This window comes from Canis aureus, chromosome X (assembly GCF_053574225.1).
Source record: "Canis aureus isolate CA01 chromosome X, VMU_Caureus_v.1.0, whole genome shotgun sequence".
Taxonomy (NCBI): Eukaryota; Metazoa; Chordata; class Mammalia; order Carnivora; family Canidae; genus Canis; species Canis aureus.
Window position 1 is genome coordinate 3,243,903 of NC_135649.1, and position 6,598 is coordinate 3,250,500.

Consider the following 6,598-nt stretch of genomic DNA (forward strand, 5'->3'; position numbering starts at 1 on the left):
AAATTTTCATTTTCTCAAGATTATTATTATTTTGTTAATTTAGAGAGAGGCTGGGGGGAGGGGTGGAGGGAGGAGAGAGAGAAAATCCCAAGCAGACTTCCAGACAAGCACAGAGCCCCTCCTGGGCTTGAACTCATGACCCTGAGATCATGACCTGAGCAGAGATCATGAATCCCTTCCTCAAGAGACTGAGCCACCCAGGTGCCCCAGGGCTTACTCTTTTACATGCTAGTTGATCTTTTAAATTGTGGCTTTTTAAAGAAAGAGAATAATAATGACAATAATAGTAATATAAAATAAGTTTTAAAATAAATAATAGAAAAAAAGAATAAGAAGCAAAAAAGAAATGAAAAAGCAAGACCAACAAAACAAAACCCCCAAATAAAAACAAAAACACAAACAACAAATCTCATGGCTTATTTTCTGTGCTCCTGTACTATTGGGACTGGTGTGGGCTTGGGGACTCTTGGGTTCACTGTGGTTTCAAGCTCCCTCTTATGACCAGAACTGCCAGTGATGGCATTCAGACCCTGCTCCCTCCTGGGCTTGTAAGCTGGAGCAGGAATGAAAATGTGTTGTTCTTTACTCTCCCTAACCTGGCGAGTGTTCCCACAGCTCCTCTACCATTTGGCAGAATTCTAGTTCTCTTTTACATGCCAGTTGCTATTTTGTTGTTGTTGTTGTTTGTCTGTTTTTGCTAGTTTCTCTTTTAAACTGTGGCTTTCTTTCTCTACCCAAGGATGCAGGAATCTGCTCCTGGTCTCTCAGTGCTATCCCTCCCTCCTGCCATCCTCAGTGTTAGGGGGTAGGGGTTCCCTTTGTTACTGTCTCTCCATCTTTCTTGCCATTCTCTTTTGTAGTTGTTTTTATTTTTGGTTGTGCAGAAGCTCTTCCATCAGCCCTCTATTCTTCTTCAGGAGAAGTTCTTTAATTAGTAGGGGTAATTTCATGTGTTCTGGCCCATTTTAAAATCAGGTTATTTTCCTAATTTTGAGTTTTAGGTGTGCTTTTTAATTTTGGAACAGTCCTTTGCAATAGTCCAGATGTGTCTTTTGCAAATATTTTCTCCCAGCCTAGGATTTATTTTTTAAAAGATTTTTAAATTTATTTATTCATGAGCGACAACAGAGAGAGAGAGAGAGAGAGAGGCAGAGACATAGGCAGAGGGAGAAGCAGGCTTGATGTGGGACTCGATCCTGGGACTCCAGGATCATGCCCTGAGCCAAAGGCAGACACTTAACTGCTGAGCCACCCAGGAATCCCAGCCTAGGATTTCTCATCTCATTCTCTTGACATTGTTTTTCATGGAATGGAAGTAATCAATTTTAATGAAGTCCAGCTTAATTATTTCTTTCATAGATTGTGCCTTTGGTGTTGTATCTCAAAGGTCATTGCCACACCCAAGGGCATCTAGGTTTTCTCCTATGTTATCTTCTAGGAGTTTTATAGTTTTGCATTTCACATTTAGGTTTGTGATCCATTTTGAGTTAATTTTAGTGAAGGTTAGGATTAGGGTCTGTGTCCAAATTAATTTTTTTGCAAGTAGTTGTTTAGTTGTCCAATACCATTTGTTTGAAAGGACTGTCTTTTCTCTGTCATACTGTCTTTGCTCCTTTTTAAAAGATCACTTGACTATATTTATATTTGTCTATTTGGGGGATCTCTATTTTCTTCTGTTATTCTATTCATCTGTTCTTTCACCAATACCACACTCTCTTGATTACTGTAGTTTTATAGTAAGTCTTGAGGTTGGGTAGTGTCAGTCTTCCAACTTTATTTTTCTCTTTCAATTTAGTTTTTGGTTTCTCACGTTTCTTTCTGATTCTTAAAATTTTTTCTTTCTTCCTACATTGCCTATCTGATCTTGCATGCTGCCTGTCTTATCCATGAGAGTCCTTAGGGTATTATTCATAGTTGTTTTAAATTTCTGGTCCAGTAATTCCAACAGCCCTGCCACATCTAACTCTGATGCCTGCTTTTTCTCTTTAAATTGTATTTTTGGCTTTTGGAATGCCTTGTAATTTTTTCTTGATAGCTGGACATGATGTACTGGGTAGAAAGAACTACTATAACTAAGCCCTTAATGTGGTGGTAAGGTATCTGGGGAGAGGAAGTTTTCTACAGTCCTATGTCAGATCCCCTCTTTTAGTGAGATATCACATCTTTATTCTTCTGTAGATGGACATCTGGGCTCTTTCCATGCTTTGGCTATTGTGGATATTGCTGCTATAAACATTGTTATTATAAAAATATGCAATTCCACATGTAAATATATGCAATAGTAAAATGATCCTTCATATATTCTGTCATCCAGAGAGCCAGCAGTCCTGGTCAGGTAGGGTATGGATAATACTGGAGTAGAAAGAACTAAAAGAGGCCAGAGATATTGGTCAAATCAGTGGAGATTATATGAATTAGGGAGGATGAATGAAAATGGCAGTTTGTTTTGGCCCCTGTTGCCAGCATTGATGGCTTTGCCATCTTCTTGGGCCTTTGCTTTCAAAGAGCAGGACCTGGTACTTAGCAGTGGCTTGGGAGAAAGCCACATGGGCCAATAATCTTTTATTCTGCCTCCTACCGGACCAGTCTTTCTCCCGCTCTCTAGAGCTCTAGAGAGTATGTCTTGACATACTCATACATGTATGACTTGACAGTATAATTCCAGAGACTCAGGGTAATGAGATGTTGGGCTGACTATAGATACCCTGAACTGGTCCAGGGGGGTCCTTTGCTGACTTAGAGTCAGTGCCAGGTTGTTGACATGTGATGGGAGCAGAGTCCTTCCTCCCTCCCCACCTAGATTAGAGTTCTTGCCAGGGGGAATGACTTGGAGGCCTTGGACTCACTCCATTTTTGCTCTCGTGAAGGTGACCTGCAGATCCTGTTGTCTTGCAGCAAACCCTTTCTGTAGACTGCCACTACTGGGGATTGGGGTACTTAATGGAACAAAAGAGGGGTCTCTCTCCTCCCTGAGGTCAGGGGTACTCTAAGTGGGGAGAATATAGGAATCATGGAATGATTCCACAGTGGTCAGGGAGCTAGGGGGAGCATCTTCCCTTCTACCACATGAACTGCCACCAGTCTGGGCAGGATGTCATGGAAGTGTCTAATAAAGTTCCTCCACCATAAAAATAGGATTTGAAGCTCCTAATTGGAAAGGCTTTAGGCTGGCAGTCTCATTCTCCAAGACTGGCATCATCCATAAATAGGGCCGTAGGGTTATTAGCTGAGGGGACCCACAGGAGGAAGGAGTCCATTTTGGTCACCTGATTCACCCACTGGGAGTTGCTACTCAGAAATGAACCCATGTAATCGCTGCTCCACACACCTTTTTTTTCAGCTGCTCTCCCTCTTGACAGGACTCTCAGAAGAAGTCTGAAATATTTGGAAATCCTAAGATCCCAAAAGAAGCTTACTTGTAGTTCTATCAGAGACTTCAGTGGAGGCTTGATTTGTCTCCAGATCCACTTTGCTGAGGACCAAGTCAGCCCAGAGTGGGTAGAAGGACAAATTGGATTCCTGTCTATAGGGAGGGTACAACTTCTTCCAGAGACTAGAAGCCTTCCTTTAAGAATGGCGAACACTGGGGATCCCTGGGTGGCTCAGTGGTTTGGCGCCTGCCTTTGGCCCAGGGCGTGATCCTGGGGTCCTGGGATCAAGTCCCACGTCAGGCTCCTGGCATGTAGCCTGCTTCTCCCTCTGCCCGTGTCTCTGCCTCTCTCTCTATATCTCTATGTCTCTCTCTATGCCTATCATGAATAAGTAAATACAATCTTTTTTTTTAAAAAAAAAAGAATGGCAAACAGTCTTTCTGATGATTGGCAATATTTTGGAATTTTAATGTATAACGCTGGCTCATGTGTCAAAGTTAAAGATGAGAAAACCACTACAAAGGAGGGCATAGGTACCTCTGAGTAGGAAGAGGAGCAAGTAATATCCCTGCAAAGATCAAGGGAAACTCCCAATGGTTGTCATTAGTACTTCTCAGTGATATGTGGTTCACCTCTCCTGGGTACATAGCAGACTAAATGTCCTGGCTCTTCATAGTTGCGTTGGGCTATAATTTCTAGTTAATGAATTGTGAGTGTAAGTGATGTATATCCTTTTTGAATGAAGCATTTAATCAGTAGTGTGAGACACTCCCCCTTTCCTTTCCCTTCACTACAAAGATTGGAGGAGCACATACCAACAATGCCTCTGTCAGCTTGTCCGAGTGCCTACAATGAGCAGAAGCTCCCCTAATGACATACATTGGACACACGAAGTGAGATGGAAATAAAAGATATTTTGGGGTTAAGTTACTGGGATTTGGGGATTGCCATCACAAGCAGCACTCGCCTAACCTTCCCTCACTGGTTATCTTATAACAAATTGGACATTACATGGTTACCCATTCTCTGGTGGTGTGATAGGACAGAGTCCCTTCTACTCATTGGACAGGAAGGCGGAGGTCTCACTTCCCTTAGCAAAGTATCCTCATATTCCTCTATATAGAGAGTGCCAGGATGGAGACTGTCCTGGAGCCCTGGCCTATGCCAAACCACAAACACAGGGTCTTTGGTTAGATGCAAAATCGTATGCTGTTCCCATCCAATGATACAGCATGGTAGAGATAACAGTGCTGGCCTGTTCCAGCCTGAGTACCACCAGAGGACTCAACTGCATGAGCAGATAGCTCAGACCCCCTTACCACCCACTACCACTTCCCCAGATTGCACCTATGACCATATGGGGTTCCTCTGGGCCCTGGCTGGTTTAAGTGTGGGCTGGTTTAGTATGTGGTATAAGCTGAAAATGGTTGGCACTTGGAGGTGGTCTTGAAAGAGAGTGGGAAGAGAAAAATCTTCCTAATAGGCAGAGCTTTGAGTGGTGCACCAGACCTAGAGTGAGAATGGGCTGGGAAATGAGAGGGCTGGAAGATGCCTCCAAATAAACAGGGTCTTACCCAAGGGCACACAGAGTATTCTAGATGGAAGAGGGGCTGGGTCCATTATCTCCAATAAATTTTTTACTTCTGCCCCCCATGCAACATTAAAGGGGGATTTTCTAAGCAGCTGATTTGTTGTTGTTTTTAAATAAAAGATCATTTATTTATTTGAGGGGTGGGGCAGAGGAGAGGGAGAAGCAGATCCCTGTTGAACAGGGAGTCTGACACAGGGCTTGACCCCAGGACTCTGAGATCATGACATGAGCCAAAAGCAGGTGCTTAACTGACTGAGCTGCCCAGGCACCCCTAAGAAGCTGATTTGTAATTGAAATAGAGAAATCTGGAGTCAAGGAGGCTGAACTGCATTCTGTCGCAGCCAGTCTTAGCTTGGTCATGGGAAGAGTTCATGATCAAATTCTGGCACTTGCACATTGGGTGTAGTCTCTGCTTTCAGACCATTGGACAGAAACTCACTGAAGTCTCATGATGAATATTCCTTCTTCCGTGTTACTTTAAAAAATCAGTATAAAATTGCACTTAAGGTTATTAAAAAATAAAACGGATCTGCCTCAGTCCTGTATTCCTTACTAATTCTCTTTTGAGATTCTTATCAGGAAGAGAGCTTAGGAGAGACCTGGACTGGGTAAGCAGTGCCAGGGCCATATCAGGGGGGCCCCTGGAAGCCCCTGCTAGGGCTTGGAGGAGGCTGAGCCAACATGGGAGGCTGGGAAGGGAGGCCTTGCCAAAAGCCTAGAGAGATTGTGGCAAGGGCTTTTCACCCTAAGGGAAGCTGTAAAGGGAGAGGGAGGCTATATCCCCCTTCTTCTACCCTGTCTCTTAGGGTGGGCGGCAAGTGACAGTAGGACCATTCAAGGGCAGCAAGCTCCACTTGGGGCCACTGGCCACCTTCAAGACCTGACTTGGAAAAAACAAAACCTGGCTTGTGGCAAGAGCTTAGCCTGCAAAAAAGACCTCAGTAGCTAACAGTAGGTCTTGTACTGTGTACTGTGAAAACTCCTCCTCACCTCCAACTGCCTTTTCTCCTTCAGTGTGCACCTGTAACAACACCAGGCCCCTCTCACCATGGGCAGATCAGCAAAGCAGGGTGTGAAGGCATTGCTTTCCTGGCCCGTTTGGGCACAAAATGAACCACAGAGAGGGTCCATCAGCTTAGGGTTCCTGTTGCAACTCCAAGGTTTTCATCAAAAGGTGCTCATTGAGGGTGGGTGCACCAGTGGCAGGATGTTTTAATATGACTCTACAAAGCTTATTTCATTTCATTTCATTGTTTTTATTTTTCATATACTTATAGCAAGAATCACTATCAAACTCATCACTCGGCCAGAGACCTTTGTGGTTAAGGAAAGACTTGCCCCTCAAGTGGCACACTAGCTATACTTGTGAGTTCATCCGCCAGCCAGGGACCTCAACTCCAAGCTCCAACAATGTGTAGGATTCTACAAAGTTTTTAAAACCTTAGCATGCCCTCTTCCTACCCTCACTGGGCTTGCTTTTCTTCCTTCCTTCCTTCTTTCTTTCTTTTGCTTTCTTTCTTTCTCTCTTTAAAGATTTATTTATTTATTCATGAGAGACACAGAGAGGCAGAGACACAGGCAGAGGGAGAAGCAGGCTCCATGCAGGGAGCCCGATGCGGGACTCGATCCCAGGACC

The 6,598-nt window shown here is 43.9% G+C and overlaps 1 non-coding gene across 1 annotated transcript; it reads right to left on the minus strand.

Moving 5' to 3' along the window:
- Positions 1-6,231: 6,231 nt before the first annotated feature.
- LOC144309305 (small nucleolar RNA SNORA62/SNORA6 family) lies at positions 6,232-6,381 on the minus strand. The gene has a single exon (XR_013375351.1). It is a non-coding gene; the product is annotated as a small nucleolar RNA SNORA62/SNORA6 family (small nucleolar RNA).
- Between the last annotated feature and the right edge of the window lie 217 nt (positions 6,382-6,598).